We start from the raw sequence: 24,329 nt of genomic DNA, 5'->3' as shown, positions 1-24,329 counted from the left end.
TCTGTAATAATTTTAGCAGACGTCTATCTTTGGTCTTTTGACCATTGACCAGGTCAACCGCAGTTTTATTGTCAACATGAAAAAGAACGGTTTTGTTTGCTAACCATGTTCCCCAAATGGCCAACCCTACAATCAGAGGAAAGAATTCAAAAAATGCTGTACTACGCTTTTCCGTAATCCACTTCTCAGGCCGGGTTTCAGCATACCACTTACCATCGCAGAAGAGCCCAAACCTATTTCCCCTGATGCATCAGAGAAAATCTGAATCAACCATAAAAACTTTAATCTAAAGACCAAATGGTGACTCCATTAAAGACCTTAAGAAACATAATCCATACTTCAAAGTCAGCTCTCATAGGAAGAGACACTCAAACCCTGTGATGAAGTAAGCTAATACCTGACATAGCAAAACCTAATCGTCGACAAAAGGACCTGCCAGCTTTCACCACTTTGCAAGCAAAATTCAAATGACCCAATAATCGTTGCATTTCGAACAAGGTGAGCTTTTGAGACAACCTCAGAAATCCAAAATCTCTTTTACTTTTGCTAATGGCAATCTGGCCTCCATTTTTATTGTGTCAATTTCAATGCCCAGAAAAATGAGACATTTTGCAGGGCCCTCTGTTTCCTCTTCAGCCAGAGGCATGCCTAATTCCTTGGTTAGAGCCTGAAAAAACTGAAGCGCTCAGCTACACTGTTGAGTCTTTGTTGGCACCAACAAACAGAAAGTCATCCAGATAATGTGACACTTGAACATGACCTAAAAGAGAAAACCCATTGAAAAAATGAGCTAAAATTCTCAAAAAGTTGACAAGAAACTCCACGACCGATAGGCATAAACTTTATCGACAAAATATTGTCCTTCAAAATGGATCCCAAGCAATGCAAAATCCCATGGGTGTTCAGGGAGGAATCTAAATGCAGATCTAATGTCGCATTTTGCCAACTCCGCATGTGAGACGACTTTCCTTACCAGTTCAAGAGCCACATCTACTGAAGCAAACTATACCATAGTATCTTCTTTAGCTATGAAATCATTCACTGACAAACCTTGTGGCCATGACAAATGCTATATCATGCGAAATTCACCATGTGTCTTTTTTGGAACAACTCCCAAGGGAGAAATGATAAGGTCGGGAAGAGGCCAAGTAGAAAAAGAACCAGCCATTCTGCCCTCAGCAATTTCTGAATGCTATTTCTTAGCAATAATGTGAGGGAATTGATTAGCAGATTTCAAATTTTGAGCAAACCTGGGGCATCTAGGACCTTGGTAACACAGACGGAAGCCTTCTTTGAAGCCCTATTCCAATTTTAAAGCTTTGTCCCGCAGAGGATAGAACTGAAGCCAATAACATAGCTTGGAAATATCAATTGGGGTAACTGCCCTTGTAGTTATGCTGAAATGGAGCACACCGCCCTCTACCCTGACCGACAGTATACCCTTGGGCTTGTTCACGGAAACACTGCAAAATGGCGTGCTTACCGCCGCATTTTGAACACTCATGTCTGTATTTACAGGGATTCTTTTGGCAGTACCCTTGGTTAAAATTCCAGCACGCTCCCGGAATGAGTGATTGAGGTTTGGCCCAAGTACCCACCCCTCCCAAGGTGGGTCTGTTAAGAAAAGGCCAGTGAGTAATAGCAAGTCCGCTAGCAGTATGCATGGTAGGAGGAGGCCTCTGTGGATACATCCACTGAACCCATAATTCGTTGTCAACCTCCCCCCCCAGGGTTTATCGGAAACAAGGACTAGCCGGGCTCTAAATTCCTCATCATATTGAGGCCAAGCAAGACCTCCAAATTCGGACTGAGCCTTTCTAATTGTATCCAAGTATTTAAAAATAGATCCTGATTGATCTGGAAATTTCTCGCAATAAACACTTGCGAAGATCAGAAATGCAGAGGTTTAAGAATCTATATTGGTAGGAACTCTAGGTCTCTTAGCTAATTCCCAAGCTTCTTCCCTGAAACCCTCTTTAGATTGGATTTCTCTGTGAAGCAACTTAAAGACATCAACAAACCCACCTTTCCAAATTTTCTCCTTGGTATTCTTGTTTAAATGACAACCGAGGGGCACAGATAGACCCATGTAAGGAAGCCTTTTTAAACCTGCTACTTTTTCTTTAAGCTCTTGTTCTTTAGACGCTGCATCATTCTGTGAAAGTTTGTCTGACCCCAGTAGTTCTCCCTTGTCCTTACCAGTACTAGGAGGTAACTGTTGTAAGTCTGAAGGTGTCTCACAATGACAGCAAACCTTAGCATCTGTATTTTTACCTTTAACTAAAATCTTGTCTGCTTTGCATTTTCTAATATTGGCAGTACCGCAACGATGACTAAATTGCATCTCACCTGACAGAAAGGGCTTGTCCAGCGCTGAATAGTGCCTTCATGCAGGCACTTTCACTGCCACCGGTATGTTGTTGTAAGTCCTTCCAGCTTCGTTCTGGCTCCTTCATCTGTAAAATATGAGCTTTGGACATCTTATTAGTGATTCCCCCCTTTGCTGGACTGGAAAAAACTGGTAACGACTTCCTCATCCCCAGCCCCAAATTCACCCTCTTCCAGCTCAGAAAATTCATCAGCCCCATTATCATAAACCCCTTGAAAAGCCCCACTGCATGATGGCTGCGCCCCATCCCCTACCCGACCATCAAAATGTCTCCAGTTCACCGCTCTTTTGAACTCCTCACTTTTGTGATTAGCCAAATGTGTTGGGAAAATCGCCTCAAGATTTTCCATTTGTTGCTGAGAAAAAGAACAGGACGCTTCAGACCTGTTCAACGGCGTATCACTGCACCTGATGCCCTTGTGCAGCCTTGTCCCATGGTTGGCCTGCAAGCCGTTAGAACTCGCAGACATAGGAGGCTCTAAAAGCAGCTCTGACGAAGTAATGTTTCTTTTACCCTCATCACTAACCCACACCCATTGACCCTACCATTTTGGTGCACTTTTATCCATAACTGAAAAATCACTGACACTGCCAACCTCAAGGCCTGAAAGGAGAGCATCTGTACTCTGTTTAGAAGGAAAAACCTGAGGGCTCATGGCGGATTTTAAGCCAGAATAGATTTTTACACCAACCCTGGAAACGTCCCCAGTGGACAAAACCCCACTGCTTAAAGCCGACTCACCACTCTCACAAGAATTCACCAGCGAGAGAGACCTCTCACAAGACGCAGAACTCATCATTTTTGATAAATGAAATTTGTTACAAAATATAGGAATATCATGTTTAGCAGTTGTACTTAGGCAAGTAGTATTCTGATTAACATAAAAAATAAGTCATATGTAAATCCTCACTAGGTGGCGCCATCACCTCACTTTTAACCAAAAGCACATCATCTGTGCTGCCAGGGTCCCCTTTAAGAGAGGTTGTTTTCTTGAGAAACCTGCCTCTGACTGAGTGTGTGCTAGACCTGCCCCTCCTTTTCCCCAATCTTGAGGAAGCAGGCTGCTAACAAGAGGTGAGAGAAGAATCCTCTTTCAAAACCTTACCATTACCACTGCGAACTTTAACAGAAACAGTTTCAGGGGAGCTGTCCGATAAAGAACAAGCTAAAATAGCAGCAGAAACCCTATCAGAAGACTCCAGGCTTGACCTATCACCCCTGGGGCCAATAAATCCTCCCTCCCTGCCTGGCAAAGCATTCTCAGGGCTTACCTAACCTCAGCGGCAGACTCAGGCATCATTTAAATAGTAATAAAGCCAAGCGCTGAGTCCAAAAAGGCCATGAACGGCACGGAAAGTGAAGCGCTGCTGCCTATGTGCCTCAGGGGACCCCCAATTGACTAACGATTAGAACACTCCGTTCCAAAGCAGGCGCCTTGCCTGCATGCACTCGCTGTGGGCCATTCCATCGGTCCAAAGCCGCCCGGGGGTGGACATTCTTTGAAAGCCACCCCCAGCCCACCATTCAAGAAATACAGCACGTCTAACTGTGCGGATTCGAAGTGAAAAGAGCAGTGCAGCTACCCAGGTGTTTCAGGAAGGTAAAAAGTAAACATTACAAGAGTGTCTGGCTAATAGCACCTGCACAAAGGCGTGGGATAAGTGGAAAAGATGTAAATAAGGTTAAGAAAGCGAGCAGAGAGAGCGGAATGCTGGAAACCTTATCAATACCTAGAAGATAACTGAGTAGACATTTTACAGATGTCAGACACTGAACTTACCAAGGGAAAGCAGGCATGTTTGTTTGCTTGTGCAATGGCAGTGATAGCTGCTGAGAGCTGCGATTAAAGGCAAATACAGGGAATATCCGCCTGCGGTAGCCGTATCCTCACTCAAGTGGAACGTGATTACGTGCTTACTACTGGCTGCAAAAAACCTTGTTCTCTGGCAGGAAGCTCGAACAGGTTTCACCTGAGCAGGGTGAAACAGTGGGTTATTTGCAGATTTTTTGAAGATTAGATTAGATATGACCCCGTTGTTGTGAATATTTTCCACCAAAACATGTTTTAGTGCTTCAAAGCCAGCAAGGAGACTTGGCGCTATGATGCTGACAGAAAAAAGCAGAAACTGTTTGGTCTAAGCTGGCATCGCATTTCAGACGGACGGGTCTTCCTGCAGTAACATTAGAAAAACATCACATTTTGTTTTATTTGTGTTTTATAAAGTTACAATCCAAATTAAGATTAAGCTAGGTTTACAAATTATCTCCAGTTGCCAATGCAGTATCTATTATAGTATGTGCTTTGAAACCTTCACATATTTATAATTTATTTTATTTAATTAATTGCTTATTCTGGTTTATTCAAAGTTTGCTAACACACATTCAATAACTATTTAAAAATTAAATCATCCACGTAAGAATGCGTTTTTAAAACTCTAGAAGAATGTCCAAACTAATACAATAATACACGTGTTATCCACATTTATGAGCCTCAAATGTATTCGTTTTCCTCTAGGTTATCCAACTTCGAGAATGGCCCTTCCAGTGCAGCATATGTGTATGTATGTTCGGTGTCAGTTTGTCTTCTCAATGCCGCTGTGACACCAGTGTCGCACTGGGCCAGCCGCCCGCGCTTTCTGATGTGCTCACAAGGTCTAGGCGCAGCCTTGGTTCTGGAACAAAATGTCTTTGTGAATTAGCAGTGGTCCGTCCATCCTTGACTCGCACTGCTCATTTAGCTCTTGTACTAAATGATTCCCGCACGTGCGTCCGCTCACCTGCTCGGGTTAAAGTGCCACGTCACTGTCAGCGCGCCAATCAGTGCCGGACACCCTGCAGCTACAAGGTCACATCCAGCCTTTGAGCTTTCATTGGGCCGGGTAGATGCACAAATCACAGGGGTGTATCTTTAGGGGGGATGTTTGGTGTGGAACACCTCTGGATCATTTTCAGTCAGGCACCACCTGCCTCACCGTAATTTCACTGATAGGAGTCAGCTTTGGCAGGGGGAGTGTCCAGACCCACTCGTTGGTCTGATTCTGGTCTAAAATTGGATGATCAACGTGTTTGAGCAGGCGCTGCTTGCTTGGTAGTGGACATCGAAAGAAACACTACTCAGGAAGCAGCAATTTGAAGTTCTGGTTGGACTGTTGCAGGTTTCTGTCAACAGTGGCCAAGCTGGCAAAAAACAAATGTGGCCGGAGTGATCGCCTGTGACTGAGATTACAAGCATTCCATCCATCCATCGCCTTGTTGTTACTGGTGATATGCAAAATAACCAGGTCAGATAGGGGTAAAAGGCCGCTTTATTTGGACAGGTGTGCAGTTTCAAATTTTACAATATTATAAACAAGGCCTCACTAATACAAATTCAATATCCTAACACCCCCCACCCTTAAGCCATTCCCCACAGTAAAAACTTCCCAAAACATTCTTCAAAGCACCCATCCTCACCAAGCCCTTTCTTTTATCCCCTGCCTTCCTCCTGCCTCATTCATCGCTCCCCTGTGTTCCCTCTGCCCGAACCTACTCTGAATGCCCCCAACCCTTCCTGCCTGTCTCGGTCGCCTCAATTTCTGCTACCTGTCCAAGCGACAAATACCATGTAATAGAACTCAGTAAAAAAATAACTTTGGCACTTACATTAAAAAAAAGTTTATAGGGAGGGTGGGAGGGACAGCAAATTCAATTCGACCGACTCCCTACCTCACCGTCTGAGCCTGGATAAACGTTAACGATTTAAACCGTTGTTTACCACCCACCCATCACCCACAAATAGCCAATGACTGCACACCTGGCCAGTGGAATCTTCCACTCGCCCAAAGCTGCCCGGGGGTGGACATTCTGCGAATGCCACCCCCAGGAGCCCTCATTAGGCGATATGCAAAATAACCAGGCCAGATAGGTGTAAAAGGCCGCTTTATTTGGACAGGTATGCAGTTTAGAATTTTACAAAATAATAAACAAGGCCTCATTTACCCAGAGTCAATATCCTAATACCCCCCACCCTTAAGCCATTCCCCACATCAAAATCTTTCCAAAACATTCTTCTAACCAACCATTCTCACCAACCCCTTTCTTTCATCCCCTGCCTTCCTCCAGCCTCATTCATCGCTCCCATGTGTTCCCTATGCCCGAACCTACTCTGAATGCCCCCAACCCTTCCTGCCTGCCTCGATCTCCTCATTTTCTGCCACCAGGAATAGCCCTAACCATGCGTTTTTCCTGTCCCCAACCCCCCTTACTCCCAATGTCAATGTATTCAAATGAAAATACTTGAATAGTGTGCAGAATGGCACAGAGAACTAAAGAAATCCATACAAAATAAAAAACCTGATCTTATCAAAGCATTGCCGCCAAAACAGCTAGCTCCCAAACATTTGCTCTAACTAGGGAGCCACGAACTAAAGGACTGTCGTCTCAACAGGCCACATATTAACACCAAGTGTTTAAAGCTAAAGTAACCGCTAACTTTTCTTTCATGTTCAATAGATATAATTCATTACCTTTAAAAGGTGAACATCATCTTGCCTAAAAAAATGTAAAATCTTCTTTAGTTATGTCATTTTGAGCTAACCAGCCTATCCCATTTATGCTGAAAAATGATGCATCTCTCTATTAACCTTTCTCCTTGCCCTCTCAACAGCTGTAAACTTCACAGCCCCCCTCCATACCCTCCTAGGCACAAGCGCTGTCAAAATCTATTTTGTCTTGACCCAAGATCTGGCAATCAAAACTAAATAATTTACGCCCAAATGTAGTAGTAAAAGTTCAGGACATTTTCTTACCACTAATAAATCGCTTAACCATGGCAGTTACTGGCCCCGTTTCATGCCCCCCCCACCACTAAATTTTTATGTCGTCACAACGAAAACCTAGATTTTTTCCAAAATGTCTTTTCCGCTTGTTTCACAGCCCATTTTATAAAAGAAAGTCCAATTATCCAAATGGTCACAAGAGCCAAAGGAGGATCCGAAATATGACCTGAAAAAGAAACACAACGTTAACACTTATGTAAACTCTAAAAAACGTCTAAATTTCTAATATATCTTAAACAACAGTCTGAAGACCATCAACCTAAGCTCGTGACCTCTTTGATGGAGAAACCGAACCTAGCAGCTTCACAAGCTGCACCAATTCTAAAAGAGTGCATACCGAAGCAAAAAGGATCCTCTCCCAAATGGCACAAGGCTTTTATCATTACCACAAATACCTGGGAAGCCTTAAGACGAGAGCCGTCTTGATGTCTAAAAACAAATTAAAAAGAAGCACCACCAACAGCATAATGAACTGCAGATTTTCCGAAGAATAACATTTGCTCCTTTACCTACCTGATCTGTTTTGGATTTCTCCAGTAAAATCCGTATTGCTTCCTTGGAACCAGCCACATTTTTAACTTTGAGATCATCATTAAGACCTTTCCCTAGCAGCTCTGAAATTCTAAAAGCTCCAAAAAATAACCAACACATGCATAGTTTAAATAATAAATATTCGAAATGGGAAAAACAAATAACAGGTAGGCTCTTTATTATGGCACATAACATCTTCAATGATGTAGGCTCTCTGACACTCTAACCTCTCATCTTTTCCTTAGCCCAACCTTGCAAAATTCGCCTTCCCATCTCACCTGCAGGGGGCTCGTAAACCCAGAAAAACTTTCCATTAAAATTCAGGCCTGCCAATTTATCAGTGATCGTAGTGGCTGAAATGTTTCTTTCTATGTTAGCCATAATGAAATGTAGCACATTCTCTCTATGTATCTCTAAACTTTTTAAACTGTGTGTCTTATAAGATGCGCCTGACTTCAAAAATTGTAACCATGCTCTTCTATAAGCTACCTTGGTACTTTCTGCAAGTGACTTTTCAACTAGCGGAAGCATTCTCATTCTGCTAGCTCCCATACCTCTTGAGTAACCTGAGTTTTTCGCAGATCTGCTCTGAGCGCCAAACCACGGAATTTCTGCCACAGGGAATGAGATAATGCATCTGCGATATTGTTATCGGCTCCAGGTACATGTTTAGCTTTAAAAATTATGTTATACATCAGACAGCCTAACATAAATCTCTGTAACAATTTCAGTAGATGTTTCTCTTTAGCTTTCTGACCATTGATCAAATACACCACAGTCTTGTTGTCAACATAAAAAAATGACCGTCTTGTTTGCCAGTTTAGTACCCCATATAGCTAAGGCTACTAACAAAGGAAAAAATCAAAAAAGGCTATACTTCTCCCTTCAGAAATCCATCTCTTTGGCCATTTCTCAGCACACCATCTGCCTTTCCAGAAGAGCTCAAAACCATTAGCTCCTGCCTCGTCTGAAAAAAATTGTATAAACCATACAAAGTCCTCATCCAGAGACCTCATAGTGACTCCATTGAATGCTCTCAGAAACATTCGCCAAACGTCAAAATCAGCCCTCATTGCTGCTGAAATCCTAATCCTGTGATGTGGATGGGTAAACCCCAGACATAGCAAAACCTAGCCTTCTACAAAAGGCTATTCTGGCCTTTACCACACGGCAAGGAAAATTCAAATGCCCTAATAGACATTGAATTTGATTCAGTTAATTCAGGTGACAATTTGGCTTGTTCTAACAGTTTGATACTTTCTTGTACTTTCGTGTCCGGTAATCTTGCCTCCATTTTAACAGTATCTAACTCAATGCCTAGAAAAACTAAACATGTTATAGGACCTTCCGTCTTCTCAACTGCTAAAGGCACGCCTAGTTCCTTAGCCAGCAACTCAAATTGACAAACAGCTCTCTCACACTCTTGTGTACCAGCTGAACCAATAAACAAAAAGTTGTCTAAATAATGAGTGACGTTAACATGACCTGACCTGTAAGAAAAACACCACCGCAAAAAAAAAAACGAAAACCCTCTAAGAGATTGCAAGAAATGGCACATCGGTGGGTAGTGCTTTGTCTACAAAAAACTGATCTTCAAAATGAATACCTAGCAACGGAAAATCCAAAGGGTGAACTGGTAAAAGTCGAAAAGCTGATTTAATATCACACTTAGCCAATTCAGCTTTTGTGCCCACTTTTCTGATCAAACCCAAGGCTATGTCTACTGATGCAAATTGTACCATGGTATCAGTCTTTGATATAAAATCATTTACTGAACAAACTTGTTGCCTAGAAAGGTGCTGAATCATTCAAAATTCACCCACTGTTTTCTTAGGTATTACTCCTAATGGAGATACTATGAGATCAGGTAAAGACCATGAAGAAAAAGGACCCGCCATTCTTCCTTCCAAAACTTCTGCAATCAACTTTTGTTTTACCACTTGTGGATATTCATTTGCCAACTTGAGATTCTTTGCAAATCTATGACATATAGGACCTAATCTGAAACCATCTTTAAATCCCCACCCCAGCCTTGCTTCCTCTTCCCTGTTGGGGTAAACCTTTAGCCAAAAACATAGACTTTCAATGTCTATTGGGGTAAAAGCCCTTGTAACCAGGCTGAAATGTTCTGCCTCTCCCCCTACCAAGACCAAAACCTCCCCAGTTTGCTTGTTCCCCGAAACATTGCAATATGGAATGCTTCCCTCCACATTTCGAACACTCGTTTTTGTACCTGCAAGGGTTCTTTTGACAATACCCTCTGTAGAAATTCCAGAATGCACCTTAATTTGAGGTCTATTCCAGAATCCCCCCCACACCCCCGAGGAGGGCTTAGCAAGAAAAGGCAGATGCGTTACTGCTAAGCCACTTGCAGTGTGCATCGTAGGAAGGGGTCTTTGAGGGTACATCCAGTGCACCCATAACTCGTTATCAACTTCCCCCAAGGTTTTTCTGGGAGAAGAACCAAACGCACTCTAAATTCCTCATCATAATGCAGCCAAGCAAATCCCCAAATTCCATGTGTGCTTTCCTAATAGTGTCAATGTATTTAAAGATGGCTACAACTCTTTCAGAAATTTTTCATAATCGACACTAGCAAATATTAATAAGGCTGATGTCTATCAATCGTTGTAGGTACCCTTGGTCTTTTTGCTAACTCCCATGTTTCTTCCCTCGACCCTTCTTTTAATTGGATCTCTCTGTGAAGCAGTTTATATACATCTACGAATTCACCCTTCCATATTTTATCATTAGTCACTTTATTCAAATGTGCACCTAATAAAAACCCCATATAAGGCAAACGTTTTAAAACTTAATTTCTAGATTTCTCTTCTTTTTCTTTATTATTTTCCTCAGTTCCTCCCACAGATTTGGTTAGTTCCACATTAGCCCCACTTACTTTGTTGTCCTGTTTTGATTTACACTCTTTACTTAACTTGAATAGTTCAATGTCATATGAAAAACACTCCGTCCCAACATTTTTATCTACGAATGTAATAGCTGACGTTTTGCTTCTCTTACAGCATACGTTACTAGCATTTAAAGACCTTGACCCATGGCTCTCACCTGTTCCTAGTGTGTTGCCCATATCCAGCAAATACCTTTTTCAGGTTTCTTCGTCTTGACATCTTTTTCTCCGGTTGTGTCTGAACCAAGACTCCCCATTCTCTTTATGCTGTAAAATACGATCTTTTGCCAAAAATTTAGAACACCCCCCACTCCACCCTGTTACATCCAACAAAAACACCCCCATTAACATCATCAAAAATGTCCCCATCCTCAAATTCTTCAATATCATTCTCATAATTTACCACCCCTTCCAACTGCACATCCTTATTAATCGCACTCACATGCAGGCTTTCGCCATCCCCAACTCCACCATCAATCAATTGTTCTTGAAAACAGAGAAGCATATTTCTGATCCCATGATGTCGGGAGGATTGCATCAAAATCACCCCTCTCTTCAGGCTGGTGATAACAGGACGCCTCTGACCTGTCCAGCAAATTCTTATTGCACCTTGCTCACAAATGCAGAATTTCTCTGGAACGTCTTCTTCCCTTATATTTACTTAATCTGTTGCTCTATCTGCGTCACTAGGCACCCAAATCCATTTCCCGCTTTTTGCTGTCATGTTAGTACCTTTTATAGGAGCTGCATATTTACACCTAACTCTTTATTGAGTTGAACATTATCCTTCAATTGGCTATCCACCATATTTAGATTTTTTATCATTTTAACGTGGTCTGAAGACTTGGCACCCTCTTCAACAAAACAGGAGAATGCCTTGCATTCACTAAATTGTCACCTGTTACACTGCACACTATTGGAGATAAAGATCTCTCCACAACATTTGAAGAAGCCTCATTGCCCCTAACATTTAACATCTTTTTAAATATGGGAAGCCTAGTTTATTAGTCACTTTCATTGCTGTGTCATTTAATCTTTCAAAAGAGCTCTCTTTTGTTGTTAGCCCACTAGGGCGATAAAGAGCTCTCACGTGTCACCATAGCCTCCCCTTTAATTCTTTTTGCTCCTTTAAGGATCTTAGCACAGGTGGTCCAATGTGCCAGCAACGCGCGTCTGCGCGTACGGTCACTCCCACGCCTCACAGACAAAAAGGAACCGAGCGCTGAGGAGGTAAGTGAAGCTTCTCTTGTCCGATTATCTAAACCCTCATTCTGCGCTCTGGGTACAGCTTTAATAATCTTGGGGTAATTGTCAACCGACGAGCATGCCAAAACAGTGGCTGGTACACCATCAGCAGCTACGCGCCTCGGCCGCTTCATTCCCACCCAAACCCGTGACAGAACCCTGGGCTGTAATAAATCCTTCTTTCGAGCATCTCAGAGGATTTTCAAGGCTTCTATAACCGGTGCAGCTGATTCAGCCATAAATAAGATTGGCTTACTTTGATAACGACAGCAAATTCAATTAGACTAACTCCCTACCTCACCGCCTGAGTCTGAATAAACGTTAACAACATAAGCCGTCGTTTCCCACAGGCCTGTCACCCACGAAAAGCCAATGACTGCACACCTGCCCAGTGGAAACTTCCACTCGCCCAAGCTGCCCGGGGGTGGACATTCTGTGAATGCTACCCCCAGGAGCCCTCCATTTAGGTCGAGCCCGAGCCAGCGCGCATGCACTGCTCTGGTGATTTACTGTAGTGGAATATGACTTATTACAACGCGTACTAATACCACGCGTGCCATTACAATGCGGGTATTACTACGCGTTATCAATTGCAATGACCTACTAATACATTTACCAGGAATATGCCTCTACCACGCATGCCATTACAACACAAAGGCATGCGTGGTAAAGGTATACTCATGGTAAAAGTATGAAAGATAAGTTACACTACCCTGCCCTACCCTAAACCCTAATTTAGTCTCCCTGCACGACCCTCCGCCCAACCTCCATTCCTCTCCCTACCCTAAAACACTACCCTGCACGATCCTCCAACACTACCCTAAAACAGTACCCCCTGCACAACCTTTCCCCTGACCCCCAGTCCACTCCCTACCCTAAAACACTACCCTGCACGACCCCGACACTACAATATACCCTAAAACACTATCCCCAGCACAACACTCCCCCAACCCCCAGTCTTCTCCCTATATTTAAACACTACCCTGCACGACCCCCTGACACTACCCTAAACCAAAAAACACTACCCTGCGCTACACACACACCCCACCCTGACCCCCTTTTACCCTAAAAAAGTAACCCCCCCAGGCCCAATCCCCCTTACCTCTCTCTCCTTCTGGTTCCTGCTTCACGTCGGCTCTGAGGGGCGGTGCACGTCGTTGTGAAGAAACGGAAGAGCCTCTGTTTCCTCACAAGGTAGATCGCCATTTTTCTTTACATTGCATGCGTTGTAAAAGCGCATGCGACGTAATAAATGCATAGTAATGGCTACGCATTGTTACATTGCATGCGTTGTAACGCTTGTGATGTAATGGCATGCAGGGAAACAGCCGCGTTGTAATGGCTGTTTCCGGCTGTAGTGGAGAATGTAAGAGAAGCCCCGTCCACTCTCCGTTCATATTTGTTATTGGCTTCTGTCTTTGTCCTTCCTAAACATAGGTTTCTGATTCAGTAATTGGTTTGCAGTCCCTCCTTAGTACCGTCTTTTCTTCATTTGTAACCTCCCATGGGTACTGGCCCCTTTACTTTTGTTGTTACATGATACGTATTTATTAGTCTGTTAGCACTATTTTCTTTTTTCCTACTGCAGACAGGACGACGTGCAACCGGGACAACAGTGCATGCGTTTTTCTCGTTCTCTCCCTTGTTGCTCGACACAGCATAGAAGGTGGGTCTAAGGTAGGCGTTTTATTTATGTTTTGGTTTTTAAAACATAAATAAAACGCATTGCCATTTACAATGCCAATAGCTGAAACTTGCGTGAATGCGAGACCTATTGCATTGCAAATGCCTGTATTTATGCGTGAAGCAAGTGCTTCTTTCGGTTTCCACTTGTAAAAGAAGTTTAAATACCCGGGGGTCAGGAAGGCATTGCTCCACGTCACATATTGCATAGTCAACAGCTGGAAGCTTTCTGTAATTTGAAATCATTTGGTCACACTGTCCCCATAACATAAAACAAGCATTGGCGTAGCCAATAGGTCTCGCTCTTGGGACCTTCTAAGTATTTAGTTATGCAGCACAATATTCTTGGTGCAACAATAGCTGTTGCATGGCTAAACACTTTAAAGGTCCCAAAGGCGAGACCTATTGGCTATGCCAATGCTTGTTTTTTTTGTGGGCAAGCGGGAGGCAACTTTGACATTGGAGGATGGGGGAGCACTATGCTATGGCTGTACTTCTTTATTGTAGTGTGGGAGACAACATGGAGGTAAGTATGGAGGGGAAGGCAACATGGAGTCCAACACGGACAACATGGAGGGCGGGGCGTATGATGCGGCCAGAGGTATTTGCGTCACAGCACTTTTCTGTTGGTTATGGCGGGTGGTGCCAACACAGACATTGGAAATGGGGAGAGTGGGTAGTGGCAGCAACATGTACAGGTGAAGGAACGAGACTGGGTGGTCGTGGCAGCACAGAAAATGGAAGGAGAGAGGGTGGGTAGGAGCAAGCAACACGGTCAGTGGATGGAGAGCAGGCGGTGGGGGCAAGCAGTACGGTCATCAAAAGAATGGAGGGCGGTTGAGAGCAAGCAACAAGGACAACGGAAGGGTAGAGGGCTGATTTTTGCAAGCAACATGGATAACAGAATGGGATGGGATTATCCGGGTAAGCTACACAAACAACGGAAGAAGAGAGGGCAGGAGAAACACAGTACAAGAGGGAGACAGCAGACTAACACATACTCTCATGAAGTGCGTAAACAAAAAGAAACAGTAGCACCTACAAAAAACAAGCATAGGCCGCGCAGCCGTAAAAGTAACGCCGCGCGGCCGCGAAAGTCATCGCGATTACGGTGAAAGCGAAAGTGATCACGATCGCGATGACGCGCTCTGTGCAAGCATTGGCCGCGACCATGAAATAAAAAAAATAAAAAGCGCGAGTGGTGACGCGAGTGGTGCGCGCGCGACGGGAAAAAGTGCTGTGCACGTCGCGCGCGCTTGTGCGTGTAATAGCAAGCTGGTGGTCGGCAAGGTGGCACTTTTAAAGCATCTACTAATGTCTCGCCAGAGCAGTGCATGCGCTGGCTCAGGTGAGACCTAATGACTCCATACTTATGACCAATGGGAGGGGCTAATCCTGGTCGCAAAACTGTTCTGGAATTTAAAGTAGTGAGTCTGCGGCGCATGGTATTTTACCATTACACTGGTACACAGGATGCAAGGCTCCACACAGTTCTCCGCAGCGGGTGCTCTGGCTACTCAGCTATTTTTCCGCCCACAGTGCACCACGCTGTGAATGCCTTCACGATGCCACCAGTGCAGCACAACGTTACATTACATGACAGTGTCTCCGTACAGGAGTCATTGACGCCCTTACTGTCTGTCTGCAGGAGACCTGTTCACTCTGACACAATCCATTGCAGGCCTCTTGGCAGTGTGGAGGAAACATGCTTCCCAAGTGGTACTGTACAGTGTGACAGACGAGGTGACTTACACTTACTGTTGGGGGGGGAGAGAGAGAGAGAGAGAGAGAGAGAGAGAGAGAGAGAGAGAGAGAGAGAGAGAGAGAGAGAGAGACCCCATAGTTACCACGTGGACTTAGGCTGCACACCATTTGCGGTGCAAGCTTCCCTTACACATGTTGTCTTTTCTCTCACCCCTCAGTAGCAAATATGGTTTAGAGGGGCTAAAGGTGGGTAATTGGTCAAATGTATAACGTCACTGAGGGTCAACCAACCCATGTTATCAGTTCTGCTACCCCTGGCATTGTGGTGCCTCGACATCTGTGACGGTAGCAGTGCAAGCGTCCCTCTCGCACAGATGTTAGAGTCCAGGCATCATCAGGGCAGTGGTAGGGAGGGTACTCCTGACAGGTGTGTTGCCTGCCACGCTTAGAGCTCTCCTGGCGCCTCTGGACAGGAGGCAGGTGTGGTTAGCGGTAGAGGCAGGAGAGAGGCCAGTGAGGCGGGAGATTTGGGTGTTGGCTTGGGTGGTGCAAAGGGATGGGGGGGGGGGGGGGGTGCTGGAAATCACTTTGCAGGAGGAACCTCAAGGCACAGGAGTAGCTGAAGAGGGGGGCGGAATTTGACCTGATGCGCTCCTAATGTAGGCAAATGCCAGACTGCGTAATTTAAGAATTAGGCTGTTAGAAGTCCCCGCAGGTGGACTTTAATGACAATACGCAGCACGCCGGCCGTTTTTGTATTATTTACAAATGGTGGTCCGCTTTAATTATAGCAGGCACGTTTCTTTATTTATTTAATTTAGCAACGCAGTTCGCTTTCAGCATAGCGACCGCGCTTACTTATTTATTCATTTATTTATGTTTGTTTACTAGCGCCCAGGCAGCGCTTTCACGTTGGAGGCCGCGCCCCTTTCATTAGACAAGCCGCATCTAAAGAAAGGTGCGCCGCGCTATTAAAGTGAAAGTTTGGCATCGGTGCTTTTATAAAAACAGGCTTTTTTTGTCTAAGCCCCCCATGCCAGGCTTTCACTTTAATGTCGGCCACGCCTCTTTCTTTAGACGCGGCTTGAAAGGGGCGCTAGTGAAAAAAAAAATATTTGCAATGCAATAGATCCCGCATTTACAACAGTTTAAACTATTGCATTGCCAATAGCGCCAACTCTCATAATTGCGAGACCTATTGCATTGCAAATGCTTGTTGCTGTAGATGTCCTAAGTTCGACAGAGTATATCCAGGCATGAATCCGGTGCTCACTGTCTCATGACTATATCTCAGTTCAAGGCCCGGCTGAAACTAGTCTGGCTTGCTTGCGTTCCTGTCTGAAGGGGATCAGTTCGGACTGGACTGTTCCTTTTTGGAGCAGGCTCAAGTCCCTTTGGCAGGTTTCTGTCTAGAGTGGCATAGTGGGCAACATTTATAGACTGTTATGTGGCACAAAAAGTTCACCAGTGGCATTCCTTCCATCATCTTGTTGTTTGGTCCCAATACTCACTCTGTCCCAGCACTACTTCCTGTTGTATGCCTGCCCCATTGCTGCAAAGAAGGGGGCTCACTCTGGGTCCCAGTTTCAGCAGCTATGTTTAGGTCAGATCTGGGTTCTGGCCGACCCAGGGACACATGCTGAATTTGTCATAGTGTCGTTTTCTGATACAAGGACAAAATTCAGCAGCACCCCCATTTTGGCTGTGTTCCGTTTGGGCCAGCAACCTGCAGACAGCGAGGGGGATTTCTTAGTTTAAATTCTAGCCACAAAAACAAAGCCCTGATTTAAAGGGCCATCAGCCCTTTTCTTCTTCCTGTATCATCCCCTGGCTGGGAGCCATCTGGAGCCTAACACCAAGATGTCAATGCAATGGAGGGAAACAAAGGCACACAGCTTATCACCTCACATGTACTTCAGAAGAACTAAATTCAGAGACAGATTTTTTACTTTGTTCAATGCAAGGTTTATCTGTGAGTACGAGTTATTACACTAATAATTATGACACCTAGTCATTTATATTTATTTTGATGTTTTATAGCCCTACTCATCCCAATTTAGGGTTTTAGAGCACTTTACAAACACATAGAGACTCAATAAATCATACATGTGTGCAAATCAATGTACAGGAAATGTAACTTAAGACAACGAGGGTTACAAGGTGTAGACTTGCAAATCGTCCATACATGTAGACATTATATGTTAAGCGTGAACGGTCAGCAGAAGCCCAAAGTCAGAATTTAAAACGTAAAGCAGTGTTTGTCTGTAATAACAGGACTTTATTAATTTCCTGAAGTAAACTTCTTTGTGATCTTAAATAACAGGTTAAGAAACAAAATGGTAAATATCTAAATCCATGATTTACACTTTTCATGCAGCTATGGTAAATAGATCCCTATGCTGTATTAGAAGGACTGCAATTTATGAACTGGAAGTAACAAAAGAATCTTAGTGATAAAAGCAGTACCCTTTACCTAACTACTCAAAATGCAAATCTGTGATCTGCATGTTACATGATGTGCTTTGCAGCAGGTATATTACCCCTCTATGCTACTTTGAACCAAAACTGTGATTCGACAAAACACTCTCCCAGACCTGCATTAACTACCCAGGTTATTTGACCACTAATAGAATCCCCTCAAAATGCCTGAGCACACAAAGAACTGCAGCAGGTGTTACAACCCTGCAAGATATCTTAAAATGCAGTCTTTTTGTGACAGATTAAGTAACCTTGAACAGATTAGCTGTCACATTTGTCCTTGTTTCCAATTTCATTGCAGCAGGTTATTTTTAAATATATAAGTTAACTCTCCTAACTCTCCTTTCAAGCTCCACCCCTCCTGACTCCACCCCTGTTCCTCTGCCACACCTAGACCCCCAATGTACGGGTTTCTGGAGTAAATATTTTTGAATTCCAGCACTGCCTGCCCCCTTTCCTTCTGAGTTGTGAACCCTTCAATATTTGTTGAGAAATCTAAGGCTCATAACCCATAAATATATTGACTAAGATATGTTGCTGGTAACACCCTTCTCAAGACTTATTCTAGTGTGCCAAAGTAGTGCTTACTGTTGTGAAAGTAAGCGGGTGCATTATATGTAATAATTGGGATCCATTTGGCCATACATACTTTTAAAAGTGGAAGCACATTTAAAGCCCATATTGTGTATTAAAATGGAATGTCTCCGCTATTAACAATTTAACCTTTTTTTCTATGAAATCTTCAATTTAAAGTTGACAAGTGTTGAACCAATGAAAATGAAAAGTATACATTTATGTATTTATTAAGTAAGTTTATAAAATTGGAATGCTGTCTCCTTCAAAATAAAATATTCCCACTTATCCACACTGACCACAGATTTGAACTGACACAAGCACTCATCCAGAGACAACTTGAAGGCTCCATATTGCTTTGTTCCTTAATGCTGTGTAGGGTGGTTGTGACAGGGCTGGAGGGATGATGTGGCATCCGAAGAGTGGCCTGGGGTCAGAGGCGCATCTAGGTCTGAACTTTGGGGGGGGGCTAACACTCCCAGCCAGGGCTGGCCCTAGTACTGGTCGCACCCAGTGCAGCAGTCTTTTTTGGCAGCCCCTCCCCCATTTCCTCCTTCTCCATGAATTCCCTCACTACCACTCACCAACAATGCACCTCATCTCTCTAGAGACCCTTTCTGACAAATATATCACTACTCATAGTTTACTCACACTCATTTCTATGATCTGCTTGGTACACGTTCTTTGTAGCAGGCACATTAACCCTCTGCGCTGTGTGGGTGGTAGGAGTGCCCAGATGAGCGCACGGTGAGTGATAAATCAGTGTGAGAGAGGGTAAGAGGAGTGACTGCAGGGTGAGTGAGGTGACCATATGAATTTGGTTGTGGATTTAAATGTAGAGTGGGATGAATGAATGCCTGGTTAGTGGTGGGCTTGTTTGAGTGAGATTGGAGATTGAGCAGTGAGGGGGACAGGTCAGTGAAGTGTCACATGAGTGCAGGGTGAGTAGTGTGCTCGTGTGACTGCAGGGTGAGGTATAAGGTGAACAGCACAAGTGCATTGTCAGTGCAGAGTGATCAGTGTGAGTGCAGGGTGAACGGGTGAATGGTGTGATTGCATGGTGGGCAGTGTGAGTGCATTGTGATCGCTGTGAGTGCAGGGTGAGCGTGAAAGTGATGGGTGAGAATTAGGAGTGAGTTGTCTGAATGCAGGGTGCATTCCCAGACACTTGAGGTACCTCAGCATGTTATTGACGGTGGCACAGGATTTCAGATATAAGTTAAACTATTGCTACTATGGCATTAATCATGGATCGAGGGTGGACAAAATAAATAATGTGCTGATCCTGTCACAAACTTCCAGTCTTATGATTAGGGTTGCCAGCTCATTATTTTGATGTCCAAGATGGTACAAAAATAAAGCGTTTTTTCAGCACTTATCTGAGCATACTTCGAACAGCAAATATAAATAGAAAGCACTTTTAATTGTGTTGTGGGCTGCCCAAATGATCCAATACTGATAATAAAAGGGAGCAAAGACAGAAAAGTCACATTACAAATGAATACATACTTTTTTTAATTTATATCCCTATTTAGGGACCGATTCCAATCCTGGAAAAAGGCTGTACGAATCGTTGTACGGAGCGTTTTTCCCGTACGACTCGTACCCGGTAAACTGTTCTCACAACCTAGGAAGTACGATTCGTACTGAAAGCCTTTTTCCGTACGAATCGTACAAAAGACCATACGGCCAAAATAAACCAACGATTCTGATCCGGAACAGCTTGTACGCGACGTCCGTACGTATTTAAGCAGCGGTTTCCGGCCCAGCAAGTACGATTCGTCCTTATGGCACTACGTACGGCTCTTTGCTTACGGGAGCTAAAAACACCCGTGAAAGCAGAGTCCTACAAACGGAGCCCCGGTACGCGACGTACACGCCATGAACCCCGTCATACGTGTCATCCCGGTCCTCTTGGCCTATGACCTGGTGCACCGGACCCGACGCACACGCCGCAGAAGGTGAGAACAACACCCAGGGGCCAGGGTGGGGGTGAGGGGCAGGAAACATACCCCATACCCAAAGCCAAACCTATAATATGGAGCCCATACATTACCACCAGGGTCTGGTCACTTGGGGGGGCGTGTCCAGCAACCCCTGCGTACCGCAACAATGGAAGTGGACGTGTACGTTGCGTTGCACACGTACCCGTAGGCACAAGTACAATAGTGATACGATGCGTACACACGCAATGAATGTGGGGGGATACGGTGCGTTTCACACGTACCGGTACGGCACCAGTACAATAGTGATACGGTGCGTACACACGCAATGAATGCGGGGGTGCGGTACGGTGCGTTTCACACGTACAGGTACGGCACCAGTAGAACAGTGATACAGACCGTACACATGCAATGAATGCGTGGGTACGGTGTATTTCACATGTACCCCTACGGCACCAGTTGTACAGTGCGTTCCACATGTACCCCTACGGCACCAGTAGGACAGTGATACGGACAGTACACACGCAATGAATGCGTGGGTACAGTGCGTTCCACACATACCCCTTCGGCACCAGTACATTAGTGATACGGACCGTACACACGCAATGAATGCGTGGGTACGGTGCGTGTCACACATACCCCTACGGCACCAGTTGTACGGTGCGTTCCACACGTACCCCTACGGCACCAGTACAATGGTGAAACGAAGCGTACACACACAATGAATGCGTGGGTACGGTGCGTTCCACACGTACCCCTACGGCACCAGTACATTAGTGATACGGACCGTACACACGCAAGGAGTGCATGGGTACGGTGCGTGTCACACGTACCCCTACGGCACCAGTTGTACGGTGCGTTCCACACGTACCCCTACGGCACCAGTACAATGGTAAAACGAAGCGTACACACGCAATGATAACTGTATTTACAAATGTGTTTATTCTTCTATTATTACCTACTGCAAGGTGACATTTATTGTTTCCTTTTCTACTAAAAGACATTTATTGTTTCCTTTTCTTCTACTTCGACAATTTACATAATTAGAGTTTACTTATCTTTTGGCAGTTCACTATACATATTTGCTATGGCATCATCTAACATGTCCCAACCCCCACAGTTTCTCTCTGATAAGGGTGACCCTACTCTCCCTTGGAGTAGATGGAAATTATTATTTGATTCGTATTTGTTAGCCATTGGTGGTGAAAAGTTCTCTGCTCTTAGAAAACAAGCAGTTCTTTTACACAACCTTGGAATTGAGGGTAGACATGTCTATGAAAGTTTAGATGAGATTGTTTTAGGAGGCGGTGAAGGTGAACCTGAGAATGTTTATGATATGTCAGTTATGATGTTAGAGAAGCATTTTGGAGCCAGAATAAATGTCGTATTAGAAAGACATACATTTTTCACAAGGGTTCAAGGCAAATTGGAAAAAATTGGAAACTATGTTGCAACTTTGAAGACGTAAGCTCGCACCTGTAATTTTGAACAACTTACTGATTCGTTGATAAGGGATCAAATTGTGAGATGTACCAATGGTGTTAAAGTCCAACAAAAGCTCTTAGCCAAAAATCCTGATCTTAAGGAAACTATAGCTATTGTTGAAAGTTTAGAAAATACTAACATGTGGGTACGGGAAATGAAGGATGACAAGAAAGACGCAGGGTCTAATGATGAAGTGGCTGTCAATGAAATGAAAAAAGATGAGGACAACAAAAAAATGTTGACAATAGTGCTTGTGACAAGGTTAGTGATATTAAGAAACAAAATAGTGTTGATTTACGTAAGAAATTTGGTAGTAATGAACACCAAAATCCTGGGCGTTTTCCCAATGGTTTTAAGTGTTTCAGATGTGGTAGTGAGGGACATCTGTCAAATAGTCAGAGTTGTTTTGCAAGATTTGCAATGTGTAAAAATTGTGGCAAAAAGGGACACTGTGCCCGTATGTGTTGTTGCGTCAAGACTCAGATTGTGCATTGTGTGGAGGAACAGGAAAATATTTTGTTGAGTGTTAAAGAAGATAGTACAGTGGATGGTGATACTTTGGAGATGCCTGTTTGTGACATCATGGTTGGGGGAAAACACTTACCAGTTCTAGCTGACTCCGGGTCTCTTCATACGATGGTGGGGGATAAAAATTGGGAAACGTTATTTGACAAGGAAAATCTAGAGCTTTCTCCACCTGACATTAACCCAGTGGGTTATGGTGGTAAAAAGATTGATGTTTTAGGCTATGTGGTGATGAAAATTCAATTTAAAGATAGAGAAACAGTGGGTAAAGTTTATGTGGCGAGAAGAGGAGACAACTTGTTGGGGTGGAGGTATCAGAGAGATATGGGTATCACCTTGAATCCCAATTCGCCTGAAAAAGTGTTATTGTTATCTGCCTGTCAGTTACCTGATGACATCTGTGCAGAATTTCCTGCAGTTTTTAGTGACAATTTAGGTTTATTAAAGAATTTTGAACATAAGATCATCTTGAAGCACGGAGCTCAACCTTTTGTCTCAAAAGTAAGGAAAGTACCACATTTAATGATGGAGCCCTTAGAACATGAAATCCAAAAACTCCTTCAAGCTGGTGTCATCGAGGAAATAGAGAGCTCGGAATGGTTGGCTTCAGTAGTTTTAGTGCCCAAAGATGGGGGAAAGTGTATCAGGATGTGTGTGGATATGAGGGAACTTAATAAACACATCTGGGTGGACAGACAACCCCTGCCAAATATTTCTGAGACCTTGGCACTAATAAAAGATGCAACATTTTTCAGCGTGATGGACTTATCGTCAGCATACCACCAAGTGAAGCTTCACCCGAATTCCAAGCATCTAACTTCTTTTGTCACACCCATGGGGGCTTATCCGCATTCCAATTGGGTTAGCCTCTGCAGCTGCTTGTTTTCCGAGAGTCATGTGTAAAGAACTGGAAGGTTTACATAAAGTATTGATATTTCAAGATGACATGTTAATTTATGGTCGTGATGCGAAGGAACATGACAAGCAGTTGCGAGAGGTCCTTTCTCGATTACAAAGTTCAGGACTTGTGATCAAGAAAGAGAAATGTAAATTTCGTATAATTTCTGTGAACTACCTTGTCATACTATTTCAGGAGAAGGGATCAGTCCAAAATTAGACTTAGCTGAATGTGTAGTTAAAGCACCTGTACCTTCAAACAAAGACCAGGTGCGATCTTTTTTGGGGCTTTTTAAATTTAGCTCTAAATTTGTTCCAAATTTTGCTAGTTTGTCTCGTCCGTTGAGATCTTTGTTAAGAAAAAATCTCTAGGTTTGAATGGTCCCAGGAATGTACATTTTCCTTTGACAACATCAAGAGAATTATTGGCAAAATGCCTACTCTTGGACATTTTGATGCTTGCAAAAAAACTATTTTAACAACAGATGCAAGTTTGAGTGGTCATGGAGCAGTATTGTCCCAGGTTGCTGATGGAGAAACCAAAGTTATAGCATTTGCCTCACATTCTTTAAGAGGTGCTGAAGAGAGATACTCTGTTGTAGAGCGTGAAGCTTTGGCAGTATATTGGGCCATCCATCATTTTAAGTTTTTCTTGTGGGGCATACCTATACTGGTTAAGACAGATCATCGTCCACTATGTCAGATATTTTCTTGTAGGGAACCTGAAAATCTATCCCCTCGTATCAAAAGGTGGATAGAAGGACTATCTGAATTTAACTTTAGAGTAGAATATGTTCCTGGCTCAAAAAACTTGCCAGCTGATTGTTTGTCCCGTTTGCCACTAGAGTGTACTGGGGTAGGAGTTGAAGATTCTTTAGTGGCTTGGATCTGTGAATCTGCTGTGCATGCTGAAGAATGGGCACAAGCTTGTCTAGAAGACAAGGAATGGGACGTACTTAAAGAGTGGGTTGTCAAAGGTTGGCCTTTGGATCAAGATGTGCCAAGTACGTACAAATCTTTTTTGAATGTGAAGGATGAGTTGTGCATCATTGATGAGAAATTATTCAGGGCTGAGAGAATTATACCCCCTCGTAGTCTTTGGAGTAGATTAATTAACCTAGCACACGAAGGTCATTTAGGAAGGAATCTG

The sequence above is a fragment of the Triturus cristatus genome, chromosome 6, assembly GCF_964204655.1.
Source record: "Triturus cristatus chromosome 6, aTriCri1.1, whole genome shotgun sequence".
Taxonomy (NCBI): Eukaryota; Metazoa; Chordata; class Amphibia; order Caudata; family Salamandridae; genus Triturus; species Triturus cristatus.
The sequence above is the reverse complement of the archived record's forward strand: the minus strand, read 5'-3'. Positions refer to the sequence as shown.